At 43.3% G+C, this 24,260-nt stretch overlaps 1 long non-coding RNA gene across 5 annotated transcripts; it reads left to right on the top strand.

Annotated features, from left to right (window-relative positions):
* Window positions 1-340: 340 nt before the first annotated feature.
* On the top strand, window positions 341-23,770 carry LOC121014668 (uncharacterized). 5 transcript variants are annotated; one of them, XR_005783351.1, is made up of 5 exons: window positions 341-4,001; window positions 5,307-5,434; window positions 9,865-10,087; window positions 23,142-23,291; window positions 23,651-23,770. It is a non-coding gene; the product is annotated as an uncharacterized LOC121014668 (long non-coding RNA). The 5 variants fall into 5 exon arrangements; XR_005783354.1 differs by lacking the exons at window positions 23,142-23,291; window positions 23,651-23,770 and adding an exon at window positions 12,038-12,334 and having other exon boundaries at window positions 347-4,001; XR_005783353.1 differs by lacking the exons at window positions 23,142-23,291; window positions 23,651-23,770 and adding an exon at window positions 10,733-11,124 and having other exon boundaries at window positions 347-4,001.
* The last annotated feature ends 490 nt before the right edge of the window (window positions 23,771-24,260 follow it).

Raw genomic sequence — 24,260 nt, 5'->3', positions numbered from 1 at the left:
TGCTGGCAGCATGGAGCTTGCTTGGGAGTCTCTTTCTCTCTCTCTGCCCCTCCCCAGTTCGCACGTTCTCTCCCTCTCTCTCTCTCTCTCAAGATAAGTACATGAATTAAAAAAAAAAAAAATAACACGAAGCAGTAAATTAAAAAAAAAAAAAAAGTGTGGAAAACAGAGGCAGTCCCAGCCAAACCCTAGGGCTCTTGGGGAGCCTCTCGTCTTCCTTGAAAAGCTTGTTTTAAGTTCGGGGTCTCCCCTTCACCCATAAATAAGAGTTGAGTGTATTTTCCTAGGTTACGTGTCACCCTGTCACATGTGAATGACAAGTTCTCCTCAGAACCAGACAAGCGTGTTGAGCAAGTGTGAGAAAGAAACGTTGCCCATTGTGAACTTTGGATGAAGAAACCCTAATGTTTCTGCGGCTGCTGAGGGAACGGGAACCTGGCTTTGGCCCAAGCGGGAAGCAGGAGTCCCGCTCAAGGTAGGCCGATTTCACAGAGGGCTTTCCAGACAGGGCCCAGGAACCTGAGGAGTTTTGCTAAGTGGACCTCTCAGCTGAGTACACGTTGATGAGATTCCACGCTCAGAGAGTATCCTATGAAGCCTGAGAGAAATAAACACCGCACAGAACGTTCCCAAGGTGCAGGAAATGAACGTTCAGAAGCGCAGACCTGACTAGAGACAGACCCCCAGAGACTACGTAATGAGAGAGTTGGAGACAGGACGTCACGAGAGAAATTGGGGGGCTTTAGTTGCATCAGGGTGGAAAGTTCTGGTCACCCTGTCTGGCCTACCGTCAGCGTCTCCAAAGAGCTCCATCGGATCATGGCTTCACAGAGAAAGAGGACATGTGTACAGCTGTTTCACATTCACGTTCTACCTCCGGCGAGTCGTTTAAAAGTTTGGATACCTGGCTCTTTTTTTTTTTTTTCCTGTTTATGGAGAGCAGTTAAATCCTCATCACCAGGCAAGTGTCTTTCAAAAGGATTTCTCACAGCAGGTAACTGGGAGGTAGTGAGGGAAGATGTTGCGTTTTGGAGTCAAACAGACTTGGGACCATCATGTGGAAGCGAGCTGTTGCCTATTTTAAGCACTTCATTTTCTGGACTGGAAAAAACGTCAGGGTTTTTGCTTTAAAAACATTCAAAGTGGGGTAGCAAAATATTGACCCGAAAGGCCAGAAGAAGAGACCTTATTTAGGACTTACTCGGAATTACAGTTTTACTCTTCTTGGAGGAAAGTGACCCAAAACATTTTTACTGGAGGTGACAAAATTTCCTGAGTAAGAAATGTACTGACTTCTACATGATGTTTATTCCCGAGTAAGAAATGCACGGACTTCTAGATGTTTATTCCCTACCAGGTTTGCACATCATAAAATCTGACCTGGGCCACTTGGTGAAGGGTGGCTCTTGGGGAAGAGGAATTCATTCGTTCCATCCTCAAGAGGATATCTGTTATCTAGAACGAACACTAATGGAAAGTGTGTCACCTCAGAGATCTGATCTAGGTTTGGCTTCTATTTCGCTCGTTTATAACGTATCAGAACTAGGTGGCTCAGGACTAACTATGATGGGGAAGTTTGGAAACATTTTTTTCTTTTTGGGAACTGATGGATTTGAAAGTCAGGACTTGGGCGTTGGTTGGAGTTAGCTCAGGGTTTCTAGAATTCTGTTTCCTGGCTTTCATCAACAAGTTGTGCCTTGAGTCATCTTGTCACTGGGGGGGACTGGTTGCACCAATGTCAAAAGATGTTAGAAGGAGTGAGTGTCACATCCTGGGATGAAGTCATTTAGGCTGGTGACCTTCTCCCAAGGGTCAGTAGGAATGAAAAAGTGGGAAAGAAAGTCATGTCAAGGATGTCTTGAGCAAGGGAGTGGAGTCGAGTCAGTAAACACCAATGGAAAGCATAGGCTGTAAGGGTGCAAGCCACCTTCTCCATTGTCCTGAGCTTGCTGCTCTTGTGGGTGAACTTTGGCATCAATCAAGCAACTAACTGACATTGAACAAGTTTCTGAAGGTACCCAGCGGGAACCCTGTCAAGACCCACATCCGGCAGTTAATTTCCTACCAACCTTAATTACAAGTGTTAGTTAGTATAAAATGTATGGAAAAGAGACATAAGACACCCTTTGGGGTCTACAGCTGTCTTATTTCTATTTTAGAGAATAATTACATGAGTGCTCACCATCTAAAATGGACTTTGGAAGGTTCTGTACCAAAGCCCAGGATTGAGCTTTCTGCTTTCTGTGAGGGAAAGCTTGGAGACTTGTGTTCTAAGTAGTTCTTCCTTTTAACTGAGCTCAGAGACAGTGGCTCACAGGGCAATGGCCGAGCATTAAATCTAGTCTCATCTAAAAAGCATTTAAAGCGGTAGTAACGTGACATACGAGGGGCCACAGTGAGGCCTGTCCTGGTTTTGGGGGGACATAGGAACTGGTGATCTATGGAGGAGAAAAATAGGGCACTGAAAGCAAACAAGACTCCAGGCTCCTTCCTCATATTCCTGGCTGTGTCTGTCATAGATCTGCTGGCACGTTTTGTTTTGGGGACAAAGGACAGCACTGTTTAATCCTTCTGTCCATGCCAAACTCCAAAGGGGATAATTACATTCTGCCTCCTGAAATTCCCTTTGCAATTTCATCTGGGTGAAGCACTCTCAATTGCCTGGGGTGTTGCTGACCCTGGGAAACAGCCGCCATGTTTTATCCCCAGCTAGGTATTTCAGTCATGGCCAAGGTGAATAGTGCACAGTTTGATTTTGGCTCCAGTGTATAAATTAGACCGGGTTCTTTTGCAGTAAAATGCACTGAGCAGGGTGGCAAATGTCAGCTCACTGGAGCATTATGTGTCTGTCCCCTGTGCAAAACTGCTTTAATTGTGCCTAAAGAGTACAGTCGATTGGCTAATCTTGTTTTTAAGAAAAGAAATTATTCCGGAGCTTTTTTTTTTTTTTTTTTTTTTTGACTGGTAAATGCAGTGCCAGATAGTGTTTTTGTGTTCAGGTGAAAAATCCAGTTCGGTTATGTTATTTGGGCCCCACTAGAATCATTAAAACCAGTTGGATTTCTATATGTAAGACCCAAAGTAATTCAGTTTGGTTTTCTGACAAGTAATTATTTTTTCTAAATAGCACTGATAGTAATGTCATTGTAAATGGGATAAAAAGGTTATTAGGGAAAGATTATATATGCTTGTTTAAGTTCCTAGATCAGATCTTCGTAATGTCAGGAAAATCATCCAAGTTTGTTAGAATGAAATCCAGGTGAAATGTTCTATTATTTCTCTGAAGTTTTGGAGAAACAGATACTAAGATGATAATTTCAGTTCCCTGCGGGAATGAAGAAAACCTGGACAAGATGTTGGTTTTAATAATGGTATTTCAAGCTGTTCCTAAGCTTAATTGTGGTATGGAGTAACACTGTAGTCATGGAGTGGTGTATTTAAAACCCACCAAGAGGTTTCAGCCTGAGAGCGGAACCAACGAAAGGGAATCATTAACCACAGAAGTGACTGAAGTGGTTTAATAATTATGTTATTTCAAGGGGGGGAAAAAAAAAGATCTGCCTCAAGTATAAAGGGGAAAAGAAGGCCTGATAAATAGAACTTATTTCTACCCTAGGTAGTCAGCTAGTGAGACTACCAGTGGGAAAGGTCTATTAACTAATTGATCTGCTAGACTCGATAGGGAACTCCAGCTGGAGATCAAAGAACATTCTCTGCTACAAAGGCAAGTGGCAACCTTGGACCAGATGTTTTCCTTCCAGCTCTGTCATGCTTGATAACTGTAGAGTGTGGCTGAATCTGGCCATAGGCCTCGTCCATCCGACCACTGATATGGAAAGCAAGGGGATGTGTGTTCACGCACATGCGTGAAAAAGAGGCAAGAGAGCTTCGAAGTCAAAAAGGTTCTGAATTTAAGATTAGGTTGGGAGCTAAGCAATTTTTTTCAAACTTATTTGCAAAGTGAAGCGGACCAAAGAATGCCACTGTCAACTTTTAAAAAGGTTCCTATATCTTAATTGTCCTATAATTGCTCTTTATAATAGCTTATACTAATGTATTATAATACATGTCTGTTACAATAAAACCAAGTATGTTTTGAATAATGGCTGAAATTACAAAGATTCAACTATTAGTGTTAGCTTATGTGCTTTCTTTTATGTTTAGAGTAAAAGTGAGAGTTAATGATTGAAGTGTGGATTTTCTTTTGGCCATTACCCTGGAACTGTTTGTTTACATGTGTTGCCCACCTTTATCCTTTCCAACTCTATATGTTCTGCTTCTGGTTTTTTCACATCTGGAGAAGGTATTATTTATGATCAGGCAGGATATTTGGCTTAGAAGTTTCTTTGAAATGTATGTATGTATAATTCTTTTCTATGCATTTTTCAAAGATTCCTACAGTATTAGATGGTTTGAAAAATGAGATGCCTAAAATTACCTTGATGTGGTTAGCTTGGTATGGTCTATGGCCTTTCTTAAAATACTACCTTGCTTCCCTAGTTGATCAAAAATATCACCAAAAAGTCATTAGTTCACCTGATTGGGAGACGTATTGGGGTTTAGGAATGTTCGTATTGAGAATTCACTGATCTCAGGCGATCGAATTCCCCATAAAAGGAAGATTTCCATAGAATGTTTGCATGTCTCTACTTTCAAGGTGCCTAAAATTCTAAAGTAGTAGCTTCATTTTTTTTTTTTAAGCCAAAGGCTTTTGTTTCTCTTGAAATTTAACTTCTAAACTTCTCCATTCTCTTCATGTGTGTGCATATAAAAAAATATTTATTGAATGATATATTTATCATACAATTTCCTAAAAATCTAATTTGATGGGGGGAAGGAGGGAAAGGTAAAGACTCCTCCCCCAAAGACAAATTCTATATACTTTAAACTTTGCTGAGTGTCCAGTTCAAGATGGCACACTGATGGCATATCAACCTTCACCCTTTCTCAAGGTCCCGTTGAAACTATTAAATGTCCAATGTGCGTCCATGTAAAAATCTATCTAATGAAAGCACAGCAATGCTGGGCATCAACAAAGGAACCACAGAGGGTGAATACAAGCTAGTTGTTAGAGAGCAGATGGACTTACATGAAAAGCAAACAAAAATAAAAGCAGAGAAGGGGATTCCAGAGATAAGGGACCACTGGAGAAGCTCCAAGCTTGGGGTTGTCAAACATAAAGGATAAGAGTGGGTGGCAGATTATATTTATTGGAGTGTTGATTTAAAGTTCTGAATTCAGATCCTTGAGATCCCTTTCTTCAACTGCAGCTCCTCTTCTCTCTCTACTCTTCAATGTCAAAACAGACATGGGCAAACTGTATCACCTGGATAGAACCAAAGAACTTTTAAAGACTGAAGAGTAAGGCAACGTGGATCCTGAGCCTAAAGAAAAGAGCTGGAGGTAACCCCAGGCTTCCATAGCAAATGCTGAGGTAAGGCAACTTTGGTCAGACGTCGATGCCAAAGTTCTTCAAGCCCTACACAACCCCGAGGGTCTCCAGATTGCCTGCTTTGTACAGTAGGGAGTCCTGCCTGTCAACACTCTTGCTCACAAGGTGTCTGCACAGAACTCTGTCACTTAACAAAGAATCTAAGAAACTTATACTCCTGTGTGGTCAGCTTTGTCCTTCAATAATAAATATAACACTAGATTTTTGATAATACCAATTTCATGAAAGAGAAAGATTAACATAAACAATAGAACAACTGATCCTGAAGAAAATAGATATAACTCAGAGAACTGAAAAGAACTTAAAAAAAATATTTTCTGCATTCTCATAATTCAGGATGATATTATATCCTCTAAATTTTTAAAAAAGTTTTTATTTGTTTATTTAGAGAAAGTGCAAGTGGGGGAGGACCAGAGAGAGAGAGAGAGAGAGAGAGAGAGAGGGAGAGAGAATCCCAAGCAGGCTCTGCACCATCAGAAAAGCTCTATGTGGGGCTTAAACTCACAAACTGTGAGATCATGACCTGAGCCAACATTGGACACTTAATAGACTGAGCCACCCAGGCACCCCAGGATCCTTAAAATAAGAATAAGTTGTTATGACACAAGAGCAATCAGAAGACAAGAAGAGCTCTGGATGATTAAAATATGACTTATAGAATAAGAAATCAATAGCTGGACTGAAAGATATGTTGGCAGGGCTAAAGAAATATCTTAGAAGAAAAGTAAAGGAAGTCTTCCAGTAAGCAAAAAGGCCATACATTTGAATGAGAGAGAAGTTAGCAATTATGAAGACAGCAGTAGATTCAATATCCATCTCATAGGAAAGAAATAGCTAATAGAGAAAATAAAAAGGATAAATTAAAAAATAGTAGAGGAAAATTTCCTTGTATAAAGGAAGACATGAATCTTGAATTGGAAAAGTCTGACCAAATATTAAAATGGGGGAGAAGGTAGGGGGAGGGGAAAATGGGTGATGGGCATTGAGTAAGACACTTGGGATGAGCACTGGGTGTTGTATGTAAGTGATGAATCATAGGAATCTATCCCCAAAGCCAAGAGCACACTGTATACTCTGTATGTTAGCTAACTTAACAATAAATTACATTAAAAAGGAAAACAAAAAAACAAAACAAAAAAACCCCTGAAGAACAAAAACAATCAAGCAAAAACACCAAATATTAAAACAGGTAAATTAAAACAACAAGAACAACAACTAGTGATACTTGACATATACAAGGGTAAAGAAAAACATCACATGAGTTTCTAGAGAGAAAAAAAGCAAGCTTATTATAGATGCTTAATAATGAGACTCACACCAGCAACATAGGACAATAGAGCAAAGCCCTCCAAGTCCTCATCAGCAAGAAAACAGTGGAGCAATGCTTTGACATTTTGAGATAGGATTTTAAATAGAGGGAGGCAGACTTTTTCTGTACGGGGCAAGATAGTAAATATTTCACATTTTGTGGGTCATGTGGTCTCTTGCAGCTATTCAACTCTGCCATTGTAGCATGAAATAAAGACATAATGCTGTGTTCTACCAAAACTTTATTTACAAAAACAGGTGGTGGGGTGGATTGCACCAGTGTGCTATGGTTTGCCAACACTTGCTTTGGAATATAGACTTCTATACCCAGCTAAACCATCAACCAAGGATGAGGGCAAAATAGAGATATTTCCAGGCAAGAAAAAAACCTCAAAGTTTCATAACGATGTGAAAAAAATAATACTTAAGAAGTTTTGTTTAAGCAAAAGAAAAAAGGAATAAATGAGGATGACATGAAGTAGAAGAAACAGTGGCAGCTGAGCATGACTTAGAAATTTGGAACATTCTCCTTAAAGTGGCAGTAGCTTTATGACCTAGCATTGATTATCCTTCCTTCTCTAAGGACTCAATCATATTAATTAGTTCTGCCTGGAATCATATTTATATAATCTTAATGTTGTAAGTACTGTATTATGAAATCAAAACTTTAGAGCCAATCAGTGGACACAGTACAGATAGCATTGTCGTAATCACTAAATGACTTTGACAAACTAAAAATAATATAATGAACAAAATTGGGTGATTAAGGTAGGAGGCAAAGTGGGAAATAGTGAAAGTGCATAAAATTTCTTACCTTTGGTAAAAGGAGAGTGGAATCAAGGAATACATGTACATGTGTACTGTTTAGAGCTATAATGGCCATCACCTGGAGGGCTAAATAAACAATGGCTATTAACTCTGGTGAGTGAAAGTGAGGGCGATGGCAGAATTGAACTTTTCTTTCTTTCTTTCTTTCTTTCTTTCTTTCTTTCTTTCTTTCAAGTTTATTTGAGAGACAGAGCAAGAGAGAGTGAGAGAGCGCACAGGAGGGAAAGAGAGAGAGGGAGAGAGAGAATCCCAAGCAGGCTCTGCACTGTCAGCACAGAGCCCGATGTGGGCCTTGAACTCACAAACTGTGAGGTCATGACCTGAGCTGAAACCAAGAGTCAGAAGCTTAACCAACAGAGCCACTCACGGGTCCTGAACTTTTCTTTCTTTATACTTTGAATTTTCTATCACATAAAAGTATTGCTTTAATTTACAAAACAATATTTAAAAAATTCTATAGAAAATCCATTCAAGGCTAGAGACTTTATTAATTTAAAACTTAAGGCTATTAAACAAAACATGTTTTAACTTGTCATCAGTAGTAAAGTCAATTTGTGAAAAACATTTTTATAATTTTTCACTGGGCAAGTTAATGGAAAAAAAATTGGCAAAATTTTATAAACTTTTTTTCTGAACCATTCTAACCTTTGTTGATTAAAATCTCTTCCCTCCTTTCTTCCAGGGGCTCCCTGTTCTGTATGTGTATGATTAAAAACATTTTTTTCTTTTTTATTGAAGTGTGGTTTATATAGTGTTAATTAAAACTTTCACACTGAGAGTATTACCTATCTTTAATAAGATAAAGTTTTGCTCTAGCTACTCTCAGAACACTTATGTAAGAATTACAGAGGTGGGCAGACTATATCCCTTAGGTTTGTAAATAAAGTTTGTAAGTAAAATTTTATAAATGAAGTTTTATTGGAACAGTCGCATACATTTGTTTATGTGCCTACTATGGCTGTTTCTGTATATAGCCTGCAATTCCAAAATATTTACTCTATGGTCCTTTAGGAAAAAAAAATGACTCCTTTAGAGCATCAGAATCACCTCATGAACTTGTTAAATTCCCAATTGTTGGGCCCCACCCTCAGAGCACTTGATTCAGTAAGTCTCAGGTGGGAGTGGAGGATTTGCATTTCTAACAAGTTCCACAGGGTGCTGATGCTGCTGGTCAAGTGTAGCAAACCTTGGAGTTGAATTTTGGTTGTACCCATTGCAGGTCTATGAGTTTGCCTAAGTTACTTAATTTTTGTGTATCTAGGTTTGTTCACCTGTAACATAAGGCTTATTCAGTTCCTATCTTCTTGGATTGTTGTGAGGATTCAATGAGATAATGCACGTAAAGCACTTAGCATGGTGTCTAGCATATAGTAATGAGTCAATGAAACGTTTGCTATGATTATGATAAAAGCATACCTCACTGATGGTAGGCGTGATCATAGAGACTGTCCTAGACTGAATAGAATATCAGCTGCTGGGAAAATGGAATTTGAATAATTTTTCCAAGTCTCTAGATCTCATTCTTTACATGAAAATTTCCCTAAATGTTGGACCAGCAGAAAAAATAAATGACCCGGCTTTAAATCATATATCTTGGAAGGTAGTACAAATTGAAAAGATCACAAAGGGAAAGCTACAGAAGCACTTTCATATTTATTGCTGCCTTGTTGGGAGTCCTTTCAGGTTTAAAAAGAAGTTCGTAATTTTCCACATGTGAAAATGGGAGGCAAGGAAGGGTAAGCGTGGACGTCCATACGAAAGCGGTGGAGAATGAACATTTTGTCCTCAAGGAATTAATAACCCAATTTCAGACAAGACCGACCCTCATGAAATAGTTATAAGTACTGCCAAGCAGAGTCTAGCTAGGAGCCAGGATGAGAGACACAGGTAATATATACTGCCAGGTCATAGACAATAGGCTGGAAGAGTCAGGGGCCACGTGAAGATAACGTGGCATCGGGGGTGGGAGGAATCTCTCAGGAGAAATGGTTTCAGCAAGGTTGGAAGATGAGGTAATGAACACAGAACGGTTTAAATTTAGGGGTGAAAAAAATTAGTCACTGTTGAAAACGATGCAGGCAAGTAACTCTTAGAAGAGTAAATTCCATTTTTCAAGCATAAATGTGTGACAGTTTTTTTTGTTTGTTTGTTTGTTTTTTGCATGTGGCATTGAAAACGCTAAAATAGTCTAAAGTTAAAAAATTGTGACTGATAGAGGGTCTGGCTCAAAAAAACAAAAAAGAAAAACTCACTAACTTTGAAAACTCCATCAACAGATCCAGTCTACTCTATGGAGTCATCAGAGGGGATGAGCTGGACAAGAATTTTCCTCATCTTTTCCTCTCAAGGCATAAAGGCTGAGACAGATCTCGTTTGCAGCCAGAAAGAGAGCAATGTGTGGGGAAACTTGGCTTGGATCTTGGATCTTGAAGAGGGCAACTATTCATCACTTGGGCTGTGGTTACAGAAGACTTTTCCTGAGGGTCGACAAGGGGACAGGTGAGGAGAAGGTCCTGATGGAGCCATTTACCTCCTTGTGCTTGGGTCAAGGGCTTATAATTATCTGTGTGCAGTGAAGAAAACTGTTCTCAGTAGCTTGGCGTGGGGGAGTGACTGCCTGTCTGAAAGCTGGGTTCTGGGGTGGAGCCCAAGCTTGTTCAAGCTTAGTTCACCAAGAAAGCAGTGGGGGTTGTCGTTCTGATGTTGTTCAAGACCGCCACACCTCATCTCTGCCTATAACAGAATCGCAGGTGTTAACACTGGAGTGACTAGTGATTGTGACCTCATTAAAAGAGAAAGGATATTACCTCCTGCTGATTAGAGGGGATGGTAGTCCTGGCTCAGTCACAGCGCAGACAGGCATGGTTGGGTCTGTCCCTCATTTATCTCCTTCTGGTTTTTAAATTGCCAGCAGAGGAGATTTGTGGAAAACCTCTGTGATTTCTCCTTCTCTCGGGGAAATCATCTGGTCCACCCTCTTTTGAGGCACCCGCTCCAGGCTAATCGCATTAGCAGTCAGACAGGATTACTGGAGACCTTGTTTCTTGGAGTCGTCTTTCTTTATAAGAGCAAATAATGTACAGCCTGGGTGCATTTTGTTCTCCCTGTGTTGTCAGTTAACTTTGATTTTAAACACTTCTGTAGAGTGGAAGCCCGGAATGATGTAGAATAACAACCACAGAAGGGCTTCAGGGTCGGCTCGTCAGTTGCATGTCTCTTTTATGTGCAGCAACTGCTGGTGAATCCCAGCTAGGTCTGCGAGGTCCCTGTTCTTGACTTCTCTGCCTCACAACCAAAGCTATTGCCTGTCTTTTTCAACTTTTAGTGCTCTTGATTATTCTTACTGACCACTCCACCAATCAAATGGATGATGAGGGATATCTAGAGATTCATGTGTCTATCAAAGACTGTAACCTACGTTGGGACCTCATTTAACTTGTCTACGTCTTAAGCTTCTGAGAGACAGACCTAACAGTCCCTTAGTAAAGTTTTACCAATGGGCATACTAGAGGAAACCAATCTATATCTTTCTCTGTAAAGCATATATACATACGTGTGTGTATATATATATATATATATATACACACATATATATGTTTATATATTTGCACATAAAAAATATAATTATGTACTTATATTTAAATATGTTTTATATAAAATCATGTGTATGTTTCTATATATAAAATATAAATGTATATGTATATATAAATAAAATTATGTGTGTATATTTGCATATATATAAAAATATAATTTGTCATTAAATAGCATATGCTCTTCAGGGGCGCCTGGGTGGCTCAGTCAGTTAAGCGTCCGACTTTGGCTCAGGTCATGATCTCACAGTTCGTGAGTTCGAGGCCTCACGTCAGGCTCTGTGCGGAAAGCTCAGAGCCTGGAAACTGCTTCGGATTCTGTGTCTCCCTGTCTCTCTGCCCCTCCCCCACTAATGCTTTGTCTCTGTCTCTCAAAAATAAATAAACATTAAATTTTTTTTTTTTTTAAATAGTATATGCCCTTCAACAAGTCACTTAACCTTCCTCCTTAGCCTTATTTTCCTGATCAGGAAGTAGTGGTGAATTAGCTGAGTTTTCTTTTCTTCTTAAAAAAATTTTTTTTTAATGTTTATTTTTGAGAGAGAGAGAGAGAGTGAGTGAGCATGAGTGGGAGGGGCAGACAGAGAGGGAGAGAGAGAATCTCAAGCAGGCTCTGTGCTGTCAGCCCAGAGCCCTATGCGGGGCTCGAACGCACACACTGTGAGATCATGGCCCGAGCCGAAGTCAGGAGCTTAACTGACTGAGCCACTCAGGTACCCCTCTCTCTCTCTTTTTTTTTAATTAGCTGAGTTTTCTTAGACATATAGGTATCTATAGGTATCATATTTTCCTTGTATGTTTCAGAAATGTTTTTTTTTTTTTTAAAAAACACAGCTTCAAATTCACATTTATTTTGCAGTGAACTCTAACATCGAAGTCAGCAAGAGTCAAGATTTGAAACACTCCGATCCTTTTCAGAGTTGAATTTTCAGAGATGATTTTCTTCCTTTGGCGAAGCCCTTTGGGAATACTGTTCAAAGAGGCAGCTCAATTAGGGCAGAACCCAAACTCTGGTGTGTGCTCTTTGGCAGAGGGAGTTGACTAGGGATTGTGACTACCCCCTAGCGGCTTCAACTAGGAAACAAGAGTCCACCCCAAGAAAACGGTTCCAGGACTTTCTACGAGGACGTGAAGGCCACTGGCTGCAGGCATCACTCGGCTCACTTGTGGTTTTTTTTTTTTTTTTCAACGTTTATTTATTTTTGGGACAGAGAGAGACAGAGCATGAACGGGGGAGGGGCAGATAGAGAGGGAGACACAGAATCGGAAACAGGCTCCAGGCTCTGAGCCATCAGCCCAGAGCCTGACGCGGGGCTCGAACTCACAGACCGCGAGATCGTGACCTGGCTGAAGTCGGACGCTTAACCGACTGCGCCACCCAGGCGCCCCTCACTTGTGGTTTCTGCTGCTCAATGCTTCTCTAGTTCAAGGAAGGGGCTTCGTGCGGTGATGGCGATGGGCTGAAACTTTGAGGTGACTTTTTTTTGAGCATCTCACTGATAGGTCCCAAAGATGCTTCTTTATGATTGAAGTAAAAACAAGACAGAACCAAGTCTGGCCACTGTACTCTTGAGCCTTCATGTGAATTAGATCAGGCGAGTCACAAAGGAAAGCCACAGATGATATTAAAATGTCATCGAGGAGAGTGACCCCATCGAAAAGGGGGGAGTTTTCTGCCATACGCCACGCAGAACACTCATTTTGACAATCGGCACAGACGAGACCACCTTTGCGGGAATCTGGGAGTCTAGCAGAGGCGTTCCAGCACCCCGCGAGAACAAAACACGATCCGGGACTGGACACACCAAAGAGGGTAAGAGGAACAATTTCATTTTACCTCCGACCCTTCGGTCAAGTGCCAAGGGAGCCCTTCTCACCAGCGATTTCTCCAGAAGGAAAAGATGAGAGCACGGGAGGGAGCGCCTGCCTTCCCCACGGAGGTGGGGCATTGGTCTTTCCTTCTCTCCCCATCCGGAATGTGAGGGGGGCCGTGGGCCTTGGGTGGGGGTGCAGAGAAGGGCTAGGGGCTCTCAGAGGGCATCAGTGGAACCGGAATTCTACGAACTGCTTTTCAGACTCAGTCAAGAAGTCCACCCAGAAGCCACCAAGGACACTTTGCCTGTGGCTCTCCCCGGCTGGCCCGTGGGCACCCCAATGCCGCAGACATCTTATTCTGCACACCCCCACCGTGTGGCTGACGCTCCGGGAGCTCCAAAGGCGGTGAGTGGACTTCTTGACTGAGTCTGAAGTCATGAAGCACCCATGATCTTATGATCTCATGGTTGGTGAGTCCGAGTCCCCCACCGGGTTCTCTAGCCTCAGGGCAGAGCCTGCTTCAGATCCTCTGTCTCTCTGTCTCTCTCTCTGCCCCTCCCCCACTTGCTCTCTCTCAAAAAGAAATAAAAATTAAAAAGAGAAAAAATTCCCTCCCAAGAGGAGACAAAAGGTGCAAAACGGGGGTACCCGCAGAAATGGTCTGCCCAGCTGTGGGATCCCTCACAGGCCAGACAGGAGAGATTTCTCTTACGCAGCCAGACAGTAAAGCCTGGAGGAGGTGACCGCTGCTTCAAATGGGAAGACTTCAAGCAAACTAGAGCAAGTGTTAATTCAGTTTAGAGAGAGAATGATAAACCTATACATCTCTGACGCGTTGGGCGAAATAAGACAAAAGCCAGATCGACTACTTTTCCTCTGGCGCCTGCCTGATTCCCACCTGGACCGCACCCCACAGTTTCATTAGTTCAGCAGAGGGGTGCCTGGGTGGCTCGGTCGGTGGAGTATCCAACTCTTGATTTCCGCTCAAATCGTGATCTCACAGTCGTGCGATAGAGCCCCCTATCAGGCTCTGCACTGACAGTGCGGAGACTGCTTGGGATTTTCTCTTCCTCTCTCTCTGCCAGTCCCCCACTCATACACACACACACACACTCTCTCTCTCTCTCTCTCTCTCTCTCTCAAAATAAATAAATAAACATCAAAAAAAAAAAAAGTTCAGCACAGGCAGAAAGTTTGGGAGTTAATACATGTAAATAACCTCAAGGATTGTCTCACATACCACAATTTTCCTGAACTTGGTATAGACTCAGAGAAGAGTCTGGAATTACTGACCTTTGCAACTGACATTGCCACACTGAAAGTTTTTTCAAACTAATTGGTAAAAATGTTGTTCAGAGTGACTTGCGTTAGACTGGATATAATGTGTGATTTTTTTTTTTAATGTTTATTTATTTATTTATTAAAAAAATTTTTTTTAAACGTTTATTTATTTTTGAGACAGACAGAGACAGAGCATGAACGGGGGAGGGTCAGAGAGAGGGAGACACAGAATCTGAAACAGGCTCCAGGCTCTGAGCTGTCAGCACCGAGCCCGACGCGGGGCTCGAACTCACGGACTGTGAGATCATGACCTGAGCCAAAGTCGGCCGCCCAACCGACTGAGCCACCCAGGCACCCCAAATGTTTATTTATTCTTGAGAGAGAGACAGTGTGAGCAGGAGAGGGGCAGAGAGAGAGAGGGAGATACAGAACCCGAAGCAGGCTCCAGGCTCTGAGCCATCAGCACAGAGAGCCCGATGTGGGGCTCAAACTCACGAACCGTGAGATCATGACCTGAGCCGAAGTCGGACGCTCAACCGACTGAGCCACCCAGGCGCCCCTATAATGTGTGACTTTTTTATTGAGAAACATTTTGAATAAGTCTAAAACATGTCTTTTTTAAATAACACTTTTCAGTTGGGAATAAGTGCAAATTCACCCTTTATTTTACATTTAGTTTGTTTAGACTAAACTAGGGCTTGGCAAACTATAACTAGTTGACTAAATCTGGTTGATCACCTGATTTATACAACCTCTGATCTGAGACTAAAATTGTTAACTGATTGAGAAAAAGCAAAAGAAGACTCTTTTTTGACATGTGAAAATGATGTGAGATTCTAATTTCCATAAATAAAGTTTTATTGGAACACACAATAGATAAAATGTAATTTAAGAAAATTTGACAATATTTATTAAAATTTAGGGGTGCCTGGCTGGGTCACTTGCTGGAGCATGCACCTCTTGACCTCAGGGTGGTGAGTTCAAGCCCCACGTTGGGCACCGGGCTTACTTTTTTTTTTTTTTTAATGTTTATCTATTTTTGAGAGAGAGTGACTGATGTGAGTGGGGAGGGGTAGAGAGAGACAGGGAGACACAGAATCTGAAGCAGGCTCCAGGCTCTGAGCTGTCAGCACAGAGCCCGAGTCGGGCCTTGAATTCTCGGAACTGTGAGATCTTGACCTGAGCTGAAGTTGGACGCTCAACTGACTGAGCCACTCAGGCGCCCCTGTAAAGCTTACTTTAAAAAAAAAAAAAAAATGGATGCAGCAGGTTTCACTTTTTCCTGCAAATGTCCTCACATGGATGTGCACATATTTATGTACAGGGACATTCCTTGCGGCATTACTCGCGATGGTAAAATACAGAAACAACCTAAACGCTCATGAACCCAAATGCTCAGTCACACACATGAACACTGTGTGCACAGTGGAAAGCATGGTCATGGATCCATATGTATGGAATAATTCCCAGGTGTATTCGTTTCCTATTTAATGGTAGTAACGAAGGGCCACAAACTTAGTGCCTTAAAACAAACGACTTTCTTATATTACATAGATAGAGGTTGGAAGTCTAGAATCAGGTTCATTGAACCGGAGTCAAGGCATTGGCACGGTTGATTCCTTCTGGAGTTTCCAGGGAAGAATCCTTTTTCTTTTCAGCTTCTAGGGCCACGCTTGTTCCTTGGCTCGTAGGTTCCTTCCTTGATCTCAAATCTTTGACTTTCTGACCTGCACCTTCCATCTCCTTCCATGATCTTTAAAGACTCTGCCTCCGCCCTGCCCTGGGCCCACCAGGATAATCCATGCAATTCCGGAATGATCTCCTCTCAGGGCCCTTTATTCAATCATACGTACACAGTCCTGTTTGCCAAATAAGGCTTATAGGTTTTGGAAATTAGCATGTGGACATCTTTGGGAGGATATAATTTAGTCTTACAAACTAGAATATACTTTTAGGCAAGCATAGAGCAAGGTACGTAACAGCGTGAATGGGACACTATCATTTGTGTTAAAAAAAGGCGGGATAGGTATCTAATCTATACTCTTGAATTTATATAGACTATCTTTTTAAAAAAAAAATTTTTTTTTAATTTATTTATTTTTGACAGAGACAGAGTACAAGCATGAGCTGGGGAGGGACAGAGAGAGAGAGAGGGAGACACAGAATCCGAAGCAGGTCCCAGGCTCCGAGCTGTCGGCACAGAGCCCGATGCAGGGCTTGAACTCATGAACCGTGAGATCATGACCTGGGTCAAAGTCGGATGTTTAACCGACTGAGCCACCCAGGCGCCCCTGTATAGACTATCTTCAACAAGATACCTGGGAATCTGGGAACAGAGATTTCGGGGCTGGATGGAGGTCATGAGTGGGAAAATTTGCCTTCTGTTATTTTTTACATTGCACATAGAATTGGCTTCTATTCTATAGAAATCAAACCATGGTTCTGGTCTCTTTCTTACCAAACCTTCACAAGACTTTCGACTGGCAGGTCCTTGTCTGGTTTTATCTTTTGGCCACTAGCCTGTGCTGTTAATATGAGAGAAAGTAAAAGAGGGTTAGGAAAAAACAAGTTGAAGGACAATCACCAAACTGATTTTCAGTGCCAAGAGTATGGAACACTGACTCGCCTTTTACCTTTAAGACTCCATGTGAGAACCAGCTGAAACCGTGCCTCACAGGGTTAAGGAGGTTGAAACTAGAAGAAAGTTTAAAGCTTGTTTTGCAGAGAACTGTTTCTCCCCAGTCAGCTATTGTGTCTTTTTTTCAGAGCCCTTAAGGAATCCACTGTCTCTGCAGAAGCCCGGACTCAAGGTCAGCTGATAATGGTTCCAGCCTACGAACTAACGAGGAAGGCCTTGGATTCCTTACCAGAGAGATAAGGAGCCCAAGACCCCATCCAGTTTATATTGGCTCTCACAGCACGCCCATAGCTCCTGCTCCTCGTCCTAAAATAATCTCCTGACTCAGGGGCTGAATTTAGCCTCCTTCTGATGTTCGGTCTCCACCCAGAATGAACATGGGATGTATGTTACATATACGTTTGTTTAATGCACATGCTCTATCCGTCCCCGAGGCTAGCCACATTTCCCCACCCTTTTCATCACTGTGTTTGTCATCTCAACCCCTATGATCATAGAAGGCTTGTTCTCTCCCTCTGCGGGGAGGCGGATTTGAGGCTGGCCATGCAGGGTCCCGGTTTAGCTGCCTCTTCCTGGCTGCAAACCTGATGTCTTTGGCTTTGCTGTGGTGGGCAGACATACTCGGTTTTTGTTACACGACTACTTTCCTCCACACCTATCTTCTGTACAATCAGTGCTCTTGGGCCTTTAAGCCTCTTGAAAGTGGCTCTCGGCCAAGATTCATCAGAAAGCAAAGCAAACTATATCCTGAGCTCTGAGACAGCACTGTTTTTCGAAATTCTTTGAGGACACCCAGGCAAGAGATGTCTCCTGGTTTCCATTCCATTTTAAGGTCGATTTCTGGGGCGCCTGTGTGGCTCAGTCGGTTGAGCTTCCGACTTTGGCTCAGGTCACGATCTCGAGGTCCGTGAGTTCGAGCCCTGCGTCGGGCTCTGGGCTGACCGCTCAGAGCCTGGAGCCTGCTTCCGATTCTGTGTCTCCCTCTCTGTCTGATCCTCCCCCGTTCATGCTCTGTCTCTCTCTGTCTCAAAAATAAATAAACATTAAGGTCGATTTCTCAGAGCGTAACATCAGTTCAGAGCTACAAGGACTTCCAAATCATCGGGCTCAAACTTCTCCTTTCAGTAATGAGGAAACTGAGGTTGCTGTGGGTGAGATGAGCTCATGTTCAGTAACAAGTGCAGCCGATGAAGCCCAGGAAATACCTGCAGCTCGTGGACACAGGCCAGGCCTCGAGCAGGGCAGTGGGGGAGGGGGGTGGGCTGCGGAGATGAGAAGACACGGCCTGCCCTCAAGTAGCTCCCAGTTACAAACTGCTGTCGAGAAGGGTGGGCAAGGGGACCGGGTTCGAGAAGCCACGCTCCTGGGTAAATAAACGACCAGTCTCACGCAGTGCGCGGGGCCGTGAGCGAACTGAGACAGATGTGTTACTGTTGGTCAGGAGCTGGCATCTCAGGACAAGGGAGACAGAACACGGTGAAAACACTCGGCATTTGCAGGGTCCATGTGTGGCTCTGTAGCCGTGGAGCGTAAAGAGCAAAGACCCGGGGCGCCTGGGTGGCTCAGTCGGTTGAGCGTCCGACTTCGCTCGGGTCATGATCTCACGGTCCGTGAGTTTGAGCCCCGCATCAGGCTCTGTGCTGACAGCTCAGAGCCTGGAGCCTGCTTCAGATTCTGTGTCTCCCTCTCTCTCTGGCCTTCCCCCCGTTCATGCTCTCTCTCTGTCTCAAAAATAAATAAATGATAAAAAAAAAAAAAATTAAAAAAGAAAAAAAAAGAGCAAAGACCAAAGTGGGCAAGGAAGTTGAAAAACAGACGGGGCAAGATCATGAAAGATCTTGTACGTGTGTCGATTTTTTTTTTTTTACCAGGATTAGAAGCATTGACAGACTTTCTGTAAAGAACCACATACTAGATGCTTTAGGTTTTGCAGGCAACATATATCTCTGTATGCACATATACCTTTTTTTTTGTTTTTGTACGGTCCTTAACCATGCAATAACCATTCTTTTTAAAATTTTTTGAATTCTTAAAATTTTTTTTTTAACGTTTTCTTTTTGAGAAACAGAGAGACAGAGTGTGAGTGGGGGAGGGACAGAGAGAGTGGGAGACACAGATTCGAAGCAGGTTCCAGGCTCTGAGTTGTCAGCACAGAGCCTGACATGGGGCTCGAATCCACGAACCGCGAGATCGTGACCTGAGCCCAAGTCAGAGGCTCAACCGACTGAGCCACCCAGGCGCCCTGCAAAAACCATTCTTAACTTGCAGGCTGGACTTAGCTCACAGGTCATAGTTTGCTGACCCGCATAGATGATGAGAAGCCATTGGAGACTTTTGTTTTACTTTAAAAAAATTTAGGTGTAGTTATCATGCAGCGTTATGTCAGTTTTAGGCGTACAATAGAATGATTCAACAATTCTATACATTTTTCAGGGCTCGTCGTGATGAGTGTACTCTTAATCCCCTTCACCCATCCCTCCACCCACCTCCCCTCTGGTAACGTCCAGTTTGTTCTCTATTGTGGAGTCTGTTTCTTGGTTTGTCTCTTTTTTTTCTTTGTTCATTTGTTTTCTTCCTTAAATTCCACATATGAGTGAAATCATATGGGGTTTGTCTTTCTCTGACTGACTTATTTCATTTAACATTATACTCTAGACATGTCATGGCAAATGCCAAGGTTTCATTCTTTTTTGTGGCTGAATAATATTCCATCAGGCACACGCACACACACACACACACACACACACACACACACACACACCGCACTCCTTTATCCACTCACGTATCAATGGATATTTAGGTTGCTTCCATATCTTGGATATTGTGAATAATGCTGCCATAAACATAAAGGTGCATATGTCTTCTCAAATTGGTGTTTTCATTTTCTTCAGGTAGCAGTGTGATTATGGGTTTATAGGGTGATTCTATTGTTAATATTTTGAGGAACTTCCATACTGTTTTCCACAGTGGCTCCACTAGCTTGCATTGCCATTTTTTTTTTTTAATGTTTATTTTTGAGAGAGATAGAGAGACAGAGAGTGAGCAGGGGAGGGACAGAGAGAGAGAGAGAGGAAGACATAGAATCTGAAGCATTTCCAGGCTCTGAGCTGTCAGCATGGAGCCCTATGAGGGGCTTGAACTCACAAACTGCATGAGCATGACCTGAGCCGAAGTCGGACGCTCAACCGACAGAGCCACCCAGGCGCCCGGCCATTGGAGACTTTTTTTTAAGTTTACTTATTTATTTTGAGAGAGAGAGACAGAGAAAGAGAGAGAGAGAGAGAGAGCGTGCGTGCACAAGTTGGAGAGGGGCAGAGAGAGAGGGAGCGAGAGAATCCCAAGGAGGCTCTGCACTGTCGGCGTGGAGCCTGATACGGGGCTTGAACCCACAAACTGGGAGACTGAGACCTGAGCCGAAACCGAGAATCATATGCTCAACCAACTGAGCCACCCAGGCACCCTACGACTGGAGGCGTTTCAGCAGGAAATGACATAATCAGATTTGAACATTGCAAAGATTGCTCTGGTGGCAGAGGCTGGGGGTTGGAGGGAGAGTTAGGTGGGAAGGGATACGTCAAAGAAGACCGCTAAGGAGGCTAATCATAATGGTCCCGGGGGGGAATAATGGCGGCCAGAACCAGGGTGGTGGTAGTGATGCCCCTTCCTGACAGCTGGGCTGAAACCAGGCACACGCGAGTGAATGAACGTGGCGTTACCTTTCTCTCCCTCCTCCTACCAGCTCTTCTTGTCCACCGGGGGTGAGGGTGGCAAATGGTGGAAGGCTGCCATACGGCCCCCTCTATCCAGGCACAGCTTCGCCCTGGGGAACACTGTAAGTCCTCTGAGCAGGACCCCCTTTTCCCGGCACCCCCAGGGGGGAGTCCACGTCTCTTTCTCCCTGCTGGGACTCACCCTGGGGTACGCTGACCTTCCTTTCCTTCGGAGTCAAAGAGCCTCCCTTCCTCTTCAGAACAAGCATTGCCAGAGAGTCTCTTACTACAGGTGCCAGCACCATGTCTGGGGATTTTTTCCAACTTTGTTCTAATTTCCCAGAGTGCCTGGCAGCTCGAGTGTTACGCTTTTCACTCGTCTCTTTTGTTCACCACCCAGAGGAGCTTCCTGTTTCAGCTGTAAAAGGTAGGACAAGAGCAAAGGGGCCCTGAGTGGGGTTTAAGTCCCGACTTTTCCTTAGCTGGGTGCTGATTACATCGTCCTTCTTGTGGGAACAGGTGCCGCCTCCCAACAGACGACTTGTGTCCATGCTCTTTGCGTGTTTTCTGTCACTTAGATTTCTCATGCTATTTATTGCCCTGTTTCCCTTTTGTCCCAGGGCCCATCTCTTCCTCCCTTATCTGTGAGTCCCCGTCTCAGCTCTCGAGGGTTATCTTTCTCCCCCCAGGACATGGATACCTTTTTCAAGATTTCCCGTGCAGTTCCCAGGGTAGGCTTCCCGCCCTTTTTACCTTTCTTTCCTTCTCAAATGCTTTAGTGCAATTTCTCGAATTACGTCTCTAACGAGAGGAGGGCACGTTCTGATGAGCACGGGTTTTTAAATGCTTCCAATATAACTAACAACAGAATGAATATTCTACTTTCCTCCCCCCCCCCCCACCGGGTTTCACCGGAGAAACATTTGTTACTGAATTTGAGGAGATAAGGGTTTCCCTTCAGCTATACTTGAGGGGGTGCAGGACTCATGATAGCTCAGCCGGTCCTCGATTGTGTGTGTTTCTTCCCTAGTCAGGCAAGTTCCACATTGGAACATTCTGTTCTGTGGTCCTCATGGGTAGCAGCAGTGATGGGGAGGGGGATGGTGATCATAGGAGTCTTAGCTAACATTTCTCCAGTGTTTCCTACATGCCGGATACAGTGCTCAGCTCTTCATTCGTGTACTTTATTTTGTCCTCACAGGGGTCCTCTGATTTACAGACTTTTTAAAAAGTTTATTTATTTATTTTGAGAGAGAGAGCCAGAGAGAGAGAGAAAGACAGAATGTGAGCAGAGGAGGGGCAGAGAGAGAGAGAGAGAGGGAGACACAGAATCTGAAATAGGCTCCAGGCTCTTAGCTGTCAGCACAGAGCCCCCGCTCGGGGCTCAAACCCACGGACAGCAAGATTGCGACCTGAGCCGAAGTCATACGCTAAACCCACTGAGCCACCCAGGCGCCCCAAGAGTTGGATGCTTAATTGCTTAACTGACTGAGCCACCCAGACGCCCCTGGCTTATAGAAGTTTTATCATGTCATTTTACAAATGAGGAAACAGACTTAGAGAGATTAATGAATTTACCCAAGGCTGGATGATGGCACCAGCATTCACCTGTACTGACCACACCATTTGTCACCAGTTTGGGTCGCCATATATACAGATGCATTCTCTTTAGTCTTCATCAAAGGATTTGTCAAGGCACAGGCATATTAGTTACAACATTTGGGTTTGTTCCGTTTCAGCTCCCACCGCTCCCGAGGAGTGTAGTTCGGGGTTTCCACTGTTTCTGAGATTAAGCTTCACTTTGGGTAAGAAAACACTGGAGCCCCCAAGGTGAGCCCTAAGTGCAACCAGCAACCAAGGCTGACACTTCATCAGAAGGCATAGCGCCCAGGGCCCCTGATACTTGTAGGGGTCTGTGAAAGTGCTGCCATTTCTTTTAAGATCAGAAGGGAAAAAAATAAACTTCTGGGTCAAAAAAATGCTTTTTTAAATACGTAATACTAATATATTTGTCTTTATATCAGTGCACTCATAGACTGCAGATTTTCTTTCTTGATTGATTGATTGAAGAAGAAGCCCATGAAGGCAACATGCCAGGGCCCATGAAAGTCCCCATAGGGCCGTGCCAGCACAGGGAGGGCACTGGGCCTCTTCTCTGGCACTTTTGTTCTCAGCCATCTCCCCAGCATGGAAGGGAGAGAAGGCTCTGGAGTCAGACCCTCTGACTGGAGCCCTTCAATCAGGCCATTTGCTGATCTCCTCAGACCCTCCCCTTCCTCACTAGCGACGTAGAACTGCTGTCGGTGTGAGGACGGAGTACAACATGGCTGACCCGGAATAAGGGCTCAGGGGGTGTGAGCTCTCGTCTCCACCTGTCCTGCTTCCCCAGTCGCAGAGGTGGCCAGAAGCCGCGTCTGAAATTCAGAATCCATGGAAAAGTAGCATGTAAAAGGAAGAGGGACGAATGACCCAATGACAGGATTACATGCACCCAAATAAAAAATGCATTTTATTTTCAGACAACATTGAACGCATGCCCATGAATTTTTGCCTATAACATTTTGAAGTCTACGTGCGGTTGTGGTTTAGGATTGAGTAAACGGGTCTAGAAGCAGACTGCCTGGCTTGGAACTTGGTTCAATCGCTTACCAGCTGAGGAATCTTGGGAAGTAGACCTCCTGGGTTTCAGTTTTCCCATCTGTGTAGTGGGAGTATTCACTGTAATTAACCCTATCAAAGTCGTTTTGCGGATTAAATGAGTTAAACAACAACGACTTCTAGAACAGAGCCCAGAATACGGTGTGAGCTCATTAAATATTGGTTACATTGTTGCTCTTGACCAGGAGAAAGAGCTTTTTGTGCTTAGCTTCTCAGACTTTTCCCTCTGTATTTATCGATCATTCTTTGCTTTCTACCTCTGGTCATTTGCCCATCACATATGAGATACCACTCTCTCTCATAGTTTATTCTATTTTTAAAAATCTTTATTCTTATGATGTTTTTGCAATCCTTACCAAAATACCAACAGCATTTTTCACAGAACCAGAACAAATAACGCTAGAGTTTGGATGGAACCACGAAAGACCCTGGATAGGCAAGACAGTCTTGAAAAACAAGAGCAAAGTTGGAAGGAGCACAACCCCAGATTTCAAGATATGCTAAAGTTGTAGTTGTGGTAATCGGGGCGCCTGGCTGGCTCAGTCAGTAGAGCATGTGACTCTTGATCTGCGGGTTGTAAATTCGAGCCCCACGTTGAGTGTAGAGATTACTTAAAAAATAAAAAATTGTAAAAAAAAAACCCACCAAAGTTACAGTAATCAAAACTGTATGGTCCTGGCACAAAAATGAACACATAAATCAATGGACCAGGACAGAGAGCCCAGAAATAAACCCACAATTATATGGTTAATTAATCTTCAACAGAAGAGACAAGACTATGAAAAGACAGTCTCTTCAACAAATGGTGTTGGGAAAACTGGACAGCAACATGCAGAAGAATAAAACTGGCCTTTTTCTTTTTTAATATTTTTTAACATTTTATTTATTTTTGAGACAGAGAGAGAGAAAGCATGAACAGGGGAGGGTCAGAGAAAGAGGGAGACACAGAATCTGAAACAGGCTCCAGGTTCTGAGCTGTC

The sequence above is a fragment of the Herpailurus yagouaroundi genome, unplaced genomic scaffold (genome assembly GCF_014898765.1).
Source record: "Herpailurus yagouaroundi ecotype Mexico unplaced genomic scaffold, PumYag 203, whole genome shotgun sequence".
Taxonomy (NCBI): domain Eukaryota; kingdom Metazoa; phylum Chordata; class Mammalia; order Carnivora; family Felidae; genus Herpailurus; species Herpailurus yagouaroundi.
This window is presented reverse-complemented; position numbering and strand designations above follow the sequence as displayed.